Raw genomic sequence first — 12,959 nt, 5'->3', positions numbered from 1 at the left:
AATTAGGGTGTGTAAGTCTGCTTGCTGGAAGGGGTGCTTTGAGCACTAGAAGAGTGCTGCATCAATGCCAAGGAAGGTTTTCATGGCTCTAGGGGGCAGGGAGAGAATGCCTCTGTAGAAACCTAAGGTGGGACAAGAGAGTGAGGCTATTCTGAAGTGGATCAGGTGACAACATGGTCGCCTGCAAGTGTAGTCTGAGATTTAGAACAATCCTGGCATCCACCTGCAAAGAGCAGGTGGCTTCAGGACAGGAAGCCTCACCGAACCTCAAAACGATCCCATTTAGACCGCCCCTCCCTCTCAGCTCTGTGTCCCTGCATCTTCACCCATCTCCTTCACCACTGGGAGCAAAGGAAAGCTGGAATTCTTTTTCGTTTATTTATCGGTAAGTGGCATGTCACTGTGTTGGCTGGGCACTGAAGAGAAGCAGCACTGGATTGTAAATAATTTTTTTTTACAATCATAATTTATTTTTTAAAGAGAGATTCTTCCTCTGCTTCCTCTTATCCCCCCCAACTCTTCTGCATCCCTGTCCATGGGGAGTGGAGAAAGATGGATTTTTTTTTATTTATTGGTAAAAGGCATGTCACTGCATTGGCTTGCCACCCAAATGGAACAGTACTGGATTTTGTGTGTGTGTGTGTTTGTGTGTGTGTGTTTGTGTGTGTGTGTGTGTGTGTGTGTGTGTGTGTGTGTGTGTGTGTGTGAGAGAGAGAGAGAGAGAGAGAGAGAGAGAGAAAGAGATCCCTCTCTCCATCTTTTTTCTGACTCTCCACCTCCTTTTTTGTCTCCCCTTCCATGAAGAGTCAGGGAGAGCTGGATTTTTTAAAATGTATTGGTAATGACAAGGGCGAGGATTTCTATGACATGTCATATTTTTTCTGCAGCCTTTATTTGAATTTATTGGTACATTAAAACATATTTATTGGTAATCTGGTGGGAATTATGTGGTTTTATTTTGCCTGGAGAGGAATATTTTGACTTTTTTAAAGTGTTACAACATATTTATGCTTAATTTTGTAATAAATGTTATATTTCAGTCATACTTTGATTCTTGGCAACCCTCTCGACAACTCTAATATGCCTAAAACTACATGTTCGATGAGCATAAAGCTACAGCATTTTGTTCAAGAGTTTGAGAAATGGATTTTCAGTAATGATGGTGAAATTTTGTTTTGTAAATTGTGTGAAGTTGAAGTGTTGGCCCAGAAGTGTTTGAATATTGTTGATGGAAACTAATCCAGATATGACCATTTTACTCGCAAAATATTCATTTAATTCCTTCAGTACTAGAGCTTCTGCACTGGAAATGAGAAGAATACGCCTTTTAATTTGTGTGTGTGTGTATAAGCATAGATTTTTTTAAAATTGGGTGATAATTTCAGGGGGAAAATTAAGTCAGATTTTTGGTTTAGTTGGTCATATTCAAAATATTTTAAGGTCACAAATGCTTGCATATTTCTGACATTTTAGGTCATAAAAATTCTCACTTTAATTATGACATATCACTGCATTGGTTCACCACTCAATGCCCTGAACCTTGGGGGAAAACACCAACCAGTGCCACTTTGGTTCAATACTGGCAATCACACATGATGGGAACTAAACTAAAATGGAGCACTCCTACCCATGATTTTTAAAAAAAGGCCAGGGGGGGGGAGTCTCTACCAGGAACCCAAAAAAGTGCAGGTAGACATGGATAAGGGTCAGAATGGTTCATTATTGCCTGTAAATCATGTGGTCACCAAAAAATGTAGCAAACCAACCCATTTCCAACATGGAACAAAACATGAGATAAAACACCATCTGATCACAGATTAAGACAGTTTTTAATGTTTACTTGCATTTAATTATTTGATTGTATTTAATTAGTATATAGCTTAATTGTTTTTTAATGTTTAACTTAATATGTTTTTAATTTTACTCTATCCAACATTGTGAGTTGCCTTTGGTCCCCTTATCTGGAGAAAGTCAGCTTATAAATAAAACAAGCTAACAATCACAGCCTTTTTTCACTGGTGTCACATTCCCAGGGGTTTTAACAGGCAAGAGTCCAATAAACCAGTCCAATGTCAGAAGTCCACTAGATGCATAACAGATAACAAAATGCCAGAGCCAAAACACAAACTGTAGTCAGAAGTCAGAGACCAAGGCCGAGGGGCCAGAAGACAAGGTCCAAGATGAGCAGGAGCATGATACAAGCCAGAGGAATTGACTTGGTGCTTCCACGAGCTTCCTAGCCGTCTGGGAGCTGCTTATACATACACACACAAAACAGTCATTGAACTGCTGGAAGCCTTTCATTCTGTCAATACTCAGGGCTAGCTGATCTGATGTTTCTACGGGCAGCATTCAGGCGATCCTCTGAACTTTGCGTCATAAGTCTTTCCCGAAGTTTGGCCCTTACTCTGGCTAGTGGGGGAGGAGAATCTGGTGGTGATTCAGCTGTCTCTGCTTCTAATGGCTCAGCATTCTCCTCAGGTGTAGTTAACCCCTCAGGTTCTGGATCTTCAGCTGAACTCATGACAACTGGCTGTTCTTCTCAAACCTGGGAAGAGGAGAGTGTATATGAGAATAGTTTAGTGTTTATGAGCACTTAGGAAAGAGAGAAGCAGGTAGAGTTAGGCTTAGAGTATGATTACACTGATGCAATAAGTCAGAAACTAGTTTGGGGGTCTTATAAATTACGTTAACTTCATCTGGTTTTTGTTCCAGTGCGTGCATCCTCATGGTCACCCACAGCAATGGTGATGGCAGCACCAAGGGCTGTATTTAAGCTCAAGCAACAAGAAGGCCTGGTCAGCTGGGAAGGAGCTAAACTGAAACAACTTTTTTTTGTTTGGTCGATCAAAAGAAAGCCTCCCCTCACTGCCTTCTGCAGCTGGGGGGGCGGACACAGGTTGGGTGGCTAAGGAAATTAGGGCAGGTGGCTGGAATTAGAGTTGCCTGCATGCCAACAAGCTCCTGTTAAGTCATTTGGTCTTACTCCTCCTCATGGGTGGGTGCATACATACACAAAAACATCTGCCTGCCTGCCTGCCTGGTGCCTCCTGAAATTTGGCCTTCCCTTTCCCATCTGCTTCACTGTTTTGCTTCTTGGAGCTGCTTTTTTTGTGGCCACCAACATTGTCTCCACCCTGCCAGTCTCTGGTCTACATTCTTGCCTGGCTGGGGAGGGGGTAAAGGAGAGGTAAACCTCTCTTGGACTTGGTATTCATTTTAGCAGATCCTTGAGAAACAATTGATACTCTTGACACATTCATGCAAACAATTCAAAATAAATCAGATCCACTATGGAGTAAAAATAAGCCAACCCCTCCTGCCTATTTAAATTAACTCCCTTTCTAGGCAAAAAAATAAAAGTGCACTGAGCTCTGTGTCATGTAAACAGATTTTTTAAAGTTGATTTCAAACCCACTTAATTTAAAAGCAGGATGTTTTGGGTTCTTTTTGTTAAGTGTAACCATGCGCTTAGACAGGTTTGGATATAGGTTGAAAACCTGGCCTTTGACTTATGTACAAAAGCCTGTAGAAAAGATGGTCAGAATATTTAGGGGTAGAAATAATTGTAATTGTCTGCTACATGAACTGCTATGATATCAGGAATGAACGGCCTTGTGGCATGCCATGTAAACTAATAGCAAAAACCTTTTAAAATCTCCACCTTACAGATTTAATTGCCCTTATATATTATTTTCTAAACAGCATTAAACAGCTCTTTTTTTTTATTTCTTTATTTTCAGCTACTCCATAAACACCTTTCTTGGTTTTTTGGCCTCAACTCACACGGGAAGGAGGGGATATATATTTATAAAAACTTTCCAGCTTAAGAAAAAATCGTGGCAGCTTTAGCCAAGGGTGTGTGTTTCAATAGGAAGCCTTAATAAAGATCTTCTTCAGAGTAAGATGGAGATTTCCCCATAAAGGCACCTTATTAGCCAATCATATTGTCACAATGGAGTAGCAAGATTGGCAAATGGCACACTGTGGATGGCAGTGGGGTGGAAGTAGAAGCCCAGTTAGCCCACATGTGGGGAGACAACAGTGTGAAGGAGCATACCGGGTATCTGACTGGGTGATAGAAAGGCCAGATCTGAGAACAGGAGACCCTCTATGATAAGATAAAGTGGGAACCCAGCTTGAGAGAGACTTCAGGGTTTCACAGTTTGCTTCATCCACTCCAGCTGGTTTCTGCACTTCTGCTGGTGTAAAGATTATGCAGCTTGTAGCCTTCCCTGGGAGCAACCCTAATTGGATTATTCATTTATCATCCCCCAGACAAATAATGACAGATTGGTTTGGCAAGAAGCATTAGAGATGCTCCTGTTAGGAGAAGAAAATCCTGATTAGTTCTTTCTATCCAAAACCTATATATGAAAATACAAATATTCTTTGATCGCTGGTAGGACACAAGTTTTAGGCTATCAGGCAAAAATGAAAGAAAAAAATTAAAATGTTTTTAGGCTATAGTTTTAAGAGACTCCTCAGTAAGAGTCTTGGCAGTGGTTTTTGGAATTGAAAGGCACACACACACACACAGTCCCTTGGCTCACAATGGATTTCCCATGACAAGGGAGTCTTACATGACTCAAGTTACACTAGTAGATTTCATCCACTAAACACGCCTGTTTTGCTGGTTTTTACAAAGTTTTGGTATCTAATATGACTTAAACAAATTTGATAGCTGTTATGTGGAAATGTGAATCATCTTGTAACGACCTTTTAATGTTTCACTTCCACTTCCTTCACCTTTGTACAAGGCATCACTAAACAAGATCAAAATGTAACTGAGAGGTCGGTTTCATTGGATGTAGTAATTAAGTACTTTATTGGAAAGCAGGTGACGTAGGTTATTTGCTTTCTTTTACACACATTTATTGTCCGTGCTTATCATCTCACTAACTATTAGTAGTAAAAGTGTTTCAAAGCTTTTCTCAACTCTTACTCATCTGCTTTCTACTCCAAGCAAAATAATGTATTGTTGACTCATGTAAAAAAAGTCCATTGCTCAGCTTTCTCCTTTATGCACACATTATGAAAAATTCTGCCATTTGATGCATGACTTCGGTAGAAGATAGTACTTATGAGTAATTACAATGACTGAGGCCAGTGACTTACTCATTCCATCCTTTATGCTCACCTGCCTGCTTTGGTATTCCATGGATTCAAAATACACACACTTTTCCCTTCTTTAATATGTGATAAGGAGACTCCATGGTTTTCAAACTAATCCACAGATCATGTCATGTGCAATGTTTTCTTAGCAGCTGATTCTGCTTTCTTAATCTTTGAAATGCAGAACTGGAAGGGACCCTATGGGTCGTGGAGTCCAGCCCCTGTCAAGGAAGCCCTGTGGGGAATCAAACTTTGCGGGCAGATGCCTGCTTTAATTAATAACAATGTCCTCTAGCCAAACGACATATTATGCATAGCCAAATGTACTGCAGGTTTCGTACCCCCTTTTTCCAGGCATACGTTATTTCCAAGGAGTTGCTTCACATTGGAGAATTTTTGGGTGTGAGAGTCATCCATTCTTTTGCTAGGCAATTTTCAATTGACACGCTCCCACAGAATTGTCTCTACCATGGTATCCCAGAACTGTGCAAGAGATGCATGGAAGGAGAGTGGTAGAATATACCAGATGGGCGGGATATAAATCAAATAAATAAATAAATAAATAAATAAATAAATAAATAAATAAATAAATAAATAAATAAATAAATAAATAAATAAATAAATAAATAAATAAATAAATCTCTTTCTCTCTCTGTCTCTCTCTGTGTGTGAGAGAGAGAGAGTGAGAAAGAGAGAGAGAGAGATTATGTAATTGCTGGCCTGTGTGTATTCATGTATGGTTACTTTTGCATTAGCTGCACTAGCATTGGTTACTGTATCTTCTGCCCCATCAAACATGGTAGGCACCAGCTACCGCTGCTAAGCAATTGTGTGTGTTTTGATCCTCTCGACATAATGAAATATGCTAAACATCTCTAAAAATAAACTGATCATATTGTTCAGTTATTCCAGACTGATGGGATGTTTCTCTTTCCCAGAAGTGAATGCTCATTAGCCCGTGGTCTCCCATATGTCTTCCATATAATTGCTGCTCCTTGAAGAAAAGGCAAACAATTTCCCACACAGGACAGAATATTGCTTTGGGTAAAATCGGAGTGTTAGCCTTTCTGTCCCCCCTTTGCAGCCATATTCTGCATTTTCCCACAGCATTAGGACTCTGAAGCATCAGATATTATAAAACCATACCATGAAGAAACCTGAACAGTCTACTTACAAATAAGACAGAACCAGGAGTGATCTGAAGATATGCACAACTCCTTTGGAAGGAGCGCAACCCTGTCCAGAATAGATCACCTAGACACCTCCCAGTGACTAGAATCACAAAATCACAAAATCACAAAACCTTCATATTGTTTGGAATCAGCTTCAGTTTATGGGCTCTAATAGTCAACAAAAGAGTGGGAAAAGCTGTACTGGGATACAATCTCAAAAATTATAGAATGATTTCAATACGAATCCAAGGCAGACCATTCAACGTCACAGTAATCCAAGTTTATGCACCAACCACCGATGCTGAAGAGGCAGAAACTGACCAATTCCATGAAGACTTACAACACCTTCTAGAACTGATACGAAAGAAAGACGTTCTCATTATAGGGGACTGGAATGCTAAAGTAGGGAGTCAAGAAATAAAAGGAACAACAGGGAAGTTTGGCCTTGGAGTTCAAAACAAAGCAGGCAAAGGCTAATAGAGCTTTGTCAATAGAGCAACATGGTCATCACAAGCTCTTTTCCAACAACACAAGAGGCGAATCTACACATCGACATCACCAGATGGACAATACCGAAACCAGATGGATTATGTTCTCTGCAGCCAAAGATGGAGAAGCACTATACAGTCAGCAAAAACAAGACCTGGAGCTGATTGTGGCTCTGATCATCAGCTTCTCATAGCAAAATTCAAGCTTAAACTGAAGTGAATAGGAAAACCACTGGGCTAGTCAGGTATAATCTAAACCAAATCCCTTATGAGTACACAGTGGAAGCAAAGAACAGATTTAAGGAACTAGATCTGGTGGAGAGAGAATTGTCTGAAGAACTATGGATGGAGGCTTGTAACACAGTACAGGAGGCAGCAACGAAAACCATCCCAAAGAAAAAGAAATACAAGAAAGCAAAGTGGCTGTCCAACGAGGCCTTACAAATAGCAGAGAAGAGAAGGGAAACAAAATGAAAGGGAGATAGGGAAAGTTATAGAAAATGGAATGCAGACTTCCAAAGAATAGCAAGGAGAGACAAGAGGGCCTTCTTAAATGAACAGTGCAAAGAAATAGAGGGGAAAAATAGAAAGGGAAAAAACAGAGATCTGTTCAAGGATACTGGAGATATTAAAGGAACCTTTTGTGCAAAGATGGACATGATAAAGGACAAAAATTGTAGGGACCTACAAGAAGCATAAGATATCAAGAAGAGATGGCAAGAATACACAGAGGAATAATACCAGATAGCGTGATTGCTGACCTTGAGCCAGACATCCTGGAGAGTGAAGTCAAGTGGGCCTTAGAAAGCATGGCTAACAACAAGGCCAGTGGAGGAGATGGCATTCCAGTTGTACTATTTAAAATCTTAAAAGATGATGCTGTTAAGTTGCTACACTCAATATGCCAGCAAGTTTGGAAAACTTAGCAGTGACAAAAGGATTGGAAAAGATCAGTCTACATCCCAATCCCAAAGAAGGACAGTGCCAAAGAATGCTCCAACTACCGTACAATTGCACTCATTTCATATGCTAGCAAGGTTATGCTCAAAATCCTACAAGGTAGGCTTCAGCAGTATGTGGACCAAGAACTCCCAGAAGTACAAGCTGGATTTCGAAGGGGCAGAGGAACTAGAGACCAAATTGCTAACATGCGCTGGATTATGGAGAAAGCCAGAGAGTTCCAGAAAAACATCTACGTCTGCTTCATTGACTATACCAAAGCCTTTGATAGTGTGGACCACAGCAAATTATGGCACGTTCTTAAAGAAATGGGAGTGCCTGATCACCTTATCTGTCTTCTGAGAAACCTACACATGGGACAGGAAGCAACAGTTGGAATTGGATATGGAACAATTGATTGGTTCAAAATTGGGAAAGAAGTACGACAAGGCTGTATATTGTCCCCCGGCTTATTTAACTTATATGCAGAATACATCATGCGAAAGGCAGGACTGGAGGAATCCCAAACTGGAATTAAGACTGCCGGAAGAAATATCAATGATTTCAGATACGCAGATGATACCACTCTGATGGCAGAAAGTGAGGAGGAATTAAAGAACCTTGTAATGAGGGTGAAAGAGGAGAATGCAAAAAATGGCCTGAAACTCAACATCAAAAAAATTAAGATCATGGCCACTGGTCCCATCACCTCCTGGGAAATAGAAGGGGAAGATATGGAGGCAGTGAGATTTTACTTTCTTGGGCTTAAGGATCATTGCAGATGGTGACAGCAGCCATGAAATTCAAAGACACCTGCTTCTTGGGAGGAAAGCAATGACAAACCTAGACAGCATGATAAAAAGCAGAGACATCACCTTGCCGACAAAGGTCTACATAGTCAAAGCTATGGTTTTTCCAGTAGTGATGTATGGAAGTGAGAACTGGACAATAAAGAAGGCCAACCACTGAAGAACTGATGCTTTTGAATTGTGGTGCTGGAAGAGACTCTTGAGAGTCCCCTGGACTGCAAGGAGAACAAACCTATCAATTCTAGAGGAAATCAACCCTGAGTGTTCTCTGGAAGGACAGATCCTGAAGCTGAGGCTCCAATACTTTGGCCATCTCATGAGAAGAGAAGACTCCCTGGAAAAGACCCTGATGTTAGGAAAGTGTGAAGGCAAGAGGAGAAGGGGATGGCAGAGGACGAGATGGATAGACAGTGTCATCAAAGTAACCAACACGAATTTCAGCAAACTCTGGGAAGCAGTGGAAGACAGGAGGGCCTGGCGTGTTTTGGTCCATGGGGTCACAAAGAGTTGGATGCGACTTAACAACTAAAGAATAACAAGAAGTGCTAAAATCTAATTCTTTCTAATTATCATATATCTTCTTATCCTCTTTGATAGTTATGTTGCTTTATCTTTAAAAAGTCAATAACCTGAACGAACATTAGCTTACAAGTCCTCCTCTCTTCCTCTTTTATTTCTCTTTCACTATCTTGACCCCATGAACCTATTAATATATATTTATTTGCATTCCAAGCAGTTCGTCAGGTTAACAGTTTAACATATATACAGTATCTGTCACTAATTCCAGTAACCTATGAACTTATTAACTTTTGGTACAGTATTAATTCTATCTAAAAATAAATTTAAGCAGAAATTAAAAATGTAGAAACCCTTTTTTAAAATTAATAAACACATATTCTTTATATCTCCTTAACTTTTTGTCAGATTTAATCATCTCCCCCTGAATTGATAGATTGCATTTAAGGATATGATCTTTCCAAGGACAGTCCTCCAACTGCACCTTGCTCCTCTCAAATCACTCCCTCAGAAGTAGTGGGTTGATCTTTCTTTGTCTCCTCCAGCTTTACCATATTTTGTTTCATCTGCACATCCTCTATTAAACCCTACTCATGAAGCAAATTCAAGTCTTGTTCCATGGACTTTATCCTGTAGTATTTCCCAACAAATAAAACTCTCAGATATACTGGGTACCCCCAGTTATATTTAAATTTATCCTTCATGAGACATGGTGTTCACAAATTTTAAGCTGCATCTCCAAAATACAGTTTGAAAATGGTATTTTGTAACACCTGAATCGATGTGTCCTTATTAGAGATGGGCACGAACTGGAAAGATAATGGAACAGGGTGGTTCAAGGCTTGTAGCTACCCATAAACCACAAACCACCCACAAACACCAGAAAGAAGAACCATTTCGTGAGTTGTTTTCCGTGTTTGCACTGGGGGGGGGGAGGAGAACCGAATGTGTCTATCCCCTCTGCCACCCACTTGCCCACTTCCCACTGTCTTCGTTGCCTCCCTACCTCATCTTGCCGCCGCTACCTCTTCGTCCTCCACTGTCGCCATCTTCAGAGACAGTGACCCAGCTTCTTTTCCAGCAGCTGGGTCTGCTGTCTCTGCCCATGTTTAGCCAAAACTAGGGAGTATGGAATAGAAGATAAACAAACAAAGGACACTCCATATTGCAGCAAAACCTTGAACAGTGGACTGCACATATTTATATTGGAAAATGTTATCACTAGAGTGGTCCTTGCTTGACCAGATAGGCGGGATATAAATAAAATAAAATAAAATAAAATAAATAAATAAATAAATAAATAAATAAATAAATAAATAAATAAATAAATAAATATTATTTAGCTGCTTTTGTATCAGACAGAACATTGTTAACGTATATTATTTGACGGTTTGATATAAGTTGTTGATACACTTTTGTTGATATTTTTGCATATTATACACTAATGTTCTAAGTTTCCTATATGGGGTTTCCTGTGTTTGTTTGTCTCTGCCCATGTGCCAGTCTGTCAGCTGGTAGGTGTGTGCATGTGAAGAGACAGCAGGCCCAAGCTCCTGGAAGGGTAGCCAGGCTGGCTGTTTCTGTGCATGTGCCAGCCTGTCAGCTGATCGGCGGGTGCATGTGCAGTGACAGTAAGCCTGGCTCCAGAAGGGAAGCCAGGCCACCGCTTCTAAAGATGGGGCAGCAGTGGTGGAGGACGCAGGGCCAGGTAGGGAGATGACAGGGGGGCAGCAGGAAGGGAGCAGGGGGCATCTGTTTAGCAGAAGCGAACTAACAAGCTATAACAATAGATAAGCAAGTGCCCCCACACATTTTATCAAAAGTTGATCTTGGCAAGCCATAACAATAGGCAACCAAGTGCCATCACATGTTTTCATGTGAAGATCTTTACCATATACCTGGATTACAGAAACAGCAAGACAAGTATGCCTGACTATGATTCAACCAGAAGGCTCTGAGAAAAGGATAGTTAGTAAATCCTATCTATGAAGACATCTCATCTAGGCTGCAACTACATGTCTGTGATAAACTGGGGAAAGCGTATTTACAGTGGCATGTAAAACAGCCATGGCCTCACTTGTAACACATGCCCAAATTGCAGCATTTTCTTTGTTTTAATCAATGTGCACACTGTCACTGTGAGCATGTAGGGGGTTCAGCATGACGTCTCAGACTAGGGGATGATTCTACATGAAAATCAAATGGTTCCATGAAGATCCATGCCCTGGATCAACATTTTTACACCACTGCAAAGCCATGCACTCCTGATTTTTGTGGTGTAGTCCGTGAGTACAAACGGGTCTTATGATTTGACAGTGGTTTGGGATAGATCCCATGTTAAAATCATCAGGATCCATGCCTTGGATCAAAGTTTTTGCACCACTGCAAAATCATGCACCCATGATTTATGTGGCGTAGTCAATGGGTACAAATAGGAATTATGATCTGACAGTGCTTTGGGGCAGATCACATTCTGCAAAGCCCCTTCCCTGCCTCTTTATAAACATCCATGGTCCATCCTGGGTTGGTATTCTTTGGAGCTGAAATGAGCCGGAATGTTTTCAGGAGCCATCCACTGGCTTCTTTCTCCTTCCAGTCCCTAGCAGTTCTCTTTTTCTCTGTGTGCCTCTTTGCCTAAACGCTGCATCTCAGGAAACAGCTGGAACTTTCTTAAAAGGGAGAGAAGCAGCCAAGCTTTCTAAGGGGACAAGCCAGCAGGCCCTCCCTTTCCATCACTACAGCAGAAGGGGTCAGTGGTTGGTGGGGGGGGTGGGCAGGCAGGAGCAGGAGAAAGCCTCAACTTCAAGAGTTTAAAAGCCCATGTAGCCCCTCAATTTATATGCAGCACAGCTTAAAAATCAGATTAAAAGTTTTCCCAAGAGAACATACACACCAGTTCAAATACCATGTAACTTTAACCTGATTTCAAAAACCTCAATCCAACTACTGATTCATTTTCATGCTGTAAACATGTTCTCAGTGGCAACACCCACTAGGGATGTCTAAGGCACGTCATCATAGCCTGGGACAGAGCACACTCAGAGCATGGCGGGAAACCAAATGTCCCGAAACAGTGCATCATGCCATTTCTTGTCAGATAAAAAGCAGCATAAAAAGCATATGTAGCTCACAGAGAGTCACAGCAAAACAGAAGCAGATGTTTGTTTTCCTAAACAAAACCTGAAATGCTTCACTGGAGTGTAATAAATCCCCCATCTGATTTCCCTCACGTCTTCGACTGAGGCAAAAATAATTATAAAAAATTCCATCCAACTCAATTCTGACCAAATAGACAAAATGTTGCTTATTGTAGTAAGTTGTAACTACAGTAGGCCCACTGAATCAGTGGGAAATTGGTGAGGGAACTCCTTTGTCATTTTCATTGATTCAACAAGATTAAAGCCAATGTTTGCCTCTGCAAGATTTTAAAAAGCTGCAAAAAGGTTTTTAAATGGTGAAAATAAGTTAGCTTGAAGAAAGCTAAAATTTGCAAATATATAAAAATGACAAGTAGTTATGTGGCTCTTGCCTCAAGACAGTTCACAGGTTTTCACAGAGAAGAAGGAAGCAACATTCTGGGTTGGGTAAATACTTTTCCTGAGTCATTAAAAAGTAATAAACAAAATAAGCCATTGTGTCATTCAAAACTCTGAAACAGGTATAGATAGCATAAAATCTGTAAGACTTGAAAATGTGTTAGCTGTTTAGGGCTTAATTAAATGGTGAAGCAAAGGTGTGAGTAGGTGCAACACATACAATGGAGAAACATACAAATCCTCTAACCTCTCAGTGAAATTAATCTTGCTATGCTCACTCTTCAGAATGCAGACTAAAAAGCTGTCTTCTGATTTCCACACACTTTCCATGGGGTAGAGAAGCTGAGGAAGAAAAGCTGGACCAAAACCTCTACAAACATGTTG

The 12,959-nt window shown here is 40.7% G+C and overlaps 1 long non-coding RNA gene across 1 annotated transcript in view; it reads right to left on the bottom strand.

Moving 5' to 3' along the window:
• Positions 1–627: 627 nt before the first annotated feature.
• LOC144587019 (uncharacterized) overlaps positions 628–12,959 on the bottom strand; it is a 30,375-nt gene continuing 18,043 nt past the window's right edge. The window contains exon 2 of the long non-coding RNA XR_013542151.1: positions 628–2,548. This is a non-coding gene — a long non-coding RNA (uncharacterized LOC144587019). The remainder of the gene's footprint in view (positions 2,549–12,959) is intronic.

The sequence above is a fragment of the Pogona vitticeps genome, chromosome 2 (genome assembly GCF_051106095.1).
Source record: "Pogona vitticeps strain Pit_001003342236 chromosome 2, PviZW2.1, whole genome shotgun sequence".
In the NCBI taxonomy this organism is placed as follows: Eukaryota; Metazoa; Chordata; class Lepidosauria; order Squamata; family Agamidae; genus Pogona; species Pogona vitticeps.
The sequence above is the reverse complement of the archived record's forward strand: the minus strand, read 5'-3'. Positions and strand labels throughout refer to the sequence as shown.